Consider the following 2,279-nt stretch of genomic DNA (forward strand, 5'->3'; position numbering starts at 1 on the left):
AGTCTTATAATTTCGCGAAACGTCTACGCACACATAGATAAGTTAGCATAAGGATGGGGCGCGAGTGTCGTTTGATGCAATTGTTAATTTTTAATTTTTTATAATAGTTTTGGACTTTTTTGTAACAAACTATAATATATTTGTTACACTTAAGTACATAAACTAGGTAAATGCGATAATTTATCACATAGTAAGAAAATCAAATCTAAAAAGTGTACGAAGGGTAACCTTTTTCCCCTAATGTCGAATTAAAAGTACAAAATTGTAAGGATGAACATAGTGAATACCTGAATATACCTGAATGTAATGTAATGTTTGCACTATCCTGCTTATTTTTTTCTCTAAATTCGAAATTTAAAACAAACGCCAACTCATACCATTACTCATGTCGTTTAGTTCGTCTGGTTAATTTCTAATTATTTAAATGCTTTATTAAAATAGTGCATAGTGCTAAGAAAAAACGGTTGATATACATTCCATTGTGTATTGATGCTATACTTAGTATCTTTCATGACCAGATACCGTCAACGGCCCACTCCCCTGATTTTTGTGTAATATAAAATAATTTTAAATGAATTATTTCATAAAAATACGTAATTAAATTTTTAATAATAAAGACTTGTTTAACCAAGAAAAAGTATTTTGTCTTTAGTTTTTTGTTAGTTAAAAAAAATATTTGATTAATATTTTGGTATAGAAATTATTTGAGCATCAATATAGAACTTAAGGAAGAAGTTAAAGATAGATGTGAAAACAGCAGCTATAGGTCAATATTCGAAATGATAAGAGCAAATACGGTCAGAACCATCCGAGCTGCTAGTTAAGATATACTTCATGACATCATATAAAGTGAAATGGCTAAAAAATTAAGAAAAAATACTAAATATCTATAACTAACTTAGTAGCTTATATCATCATCAATATAAAAATCTGATTGATTTGAATCTTGCCGTTTGTCGTTACATCGACCATAATGGAGAAGAAAAGTAATACCAATTAAGCTATATATTCAAATTTGATTCCCGTCATGCTTTTGCTACTTCAAATGTTGGTAGTAGTTTCCATAGTCTAGAATAATCATCATCGGATACAGAATTAATAAAATAAACTATTAATTTTGTAATCCAATAGTGGATAATTAAATTCATGAAGAGGAACGCGGTCAAACGGCAAAGATTGAGGTCCCATTCGGTTGCTATAAAGTGATACTTTATGAGTAGAATTCGCCCCCCGGCCTCTCGACGCTTACTTCTATGCGAAGCCCTTATGATATATAAAAACAAAATTACCTTTTATCTCGCTTTTAATCCTACTGTCTCATTGACTTATCGTCTAGACTTTAATATAAAATCAACTCTAAAATGAACTTTCTATTTTAAGAAAGTTTTATTTTTATAGTATTGTAATAATGTTCGCTAAAACGTTGAGTGGTTTGTGTTCAAGTTTAATAAAGAAGTTAAATATCGTGTAGCGAAAACTGAATTCGTTTTTCGTAATCGCTTACTGCTACTATACGCTCTAAAGTCGAGATATGTATGCACCAAAATTCAATGATATAATAATATAAGTCAAGCGACTAGTACAAATGGCATATAACACGACCTTTAATAAGTCAATTATATATTTGTTTACTTCTATTATTTTTAAGATACAAACAATCAATGATCATAGCAGAGGATCATAACAGAATCATCATCATCCTCCTGCCCTTATCCTAATTATACTTGGGATCGGTGAAGCACGTCTTCTTCTTCCATACTTCTCCGTCGGACGTCATGTCACAAGTACTTTCTAACCATATCGTCTTTCACACAATCCATCCATCGTTTCTTTGGTCGTCCCCTACCTCTATATCCACATCCATGCTCAAGGCTTTCCTCACAACATGGTCCTCATTCCTCCTTGATTCATGATCGTAAAAACATATATATGTACATATTTTTCTAACATTTGCCATGGACCAGAATACTACTAGCAAATCAACGACCCAGCTGCGGCTCGGCAAAGTTGGATCGGGATCATATCGTAACCGATAAAAATTAAAAAGAAGAATTGGTCCTCAGTTACGTATTAAGTTTACTTGAGGCTATTTTTTGTGAGGAATACTTGAAGATGTATCGAAATAAAACGTATTTATTTAATTATTCTTATAAGTTAGTAGAATGAACCCCAGGCATTGGACGAATTAATTCTAACAAACATTATTTACGTTTCAACTTAAATATAGTTAGTTGCTGAGTATCATAATTTAGTATTTTTATAAAAATAACATGCAAATT

Source organism: Vanessa atalanta, chromosome 12 (assembly GCF_905147765.1).
Source record: "Vanessa atalanta chromosome 12, ilVanAtal1.2, whole genome shotgun sequence".
Classification (NCBI taxonomy): Eukaryota; Metazoa; Arthropoda; class Insecta; order Lepidoptera; family Nymphalidae; genus Vanessa; species Vanessa atalanta.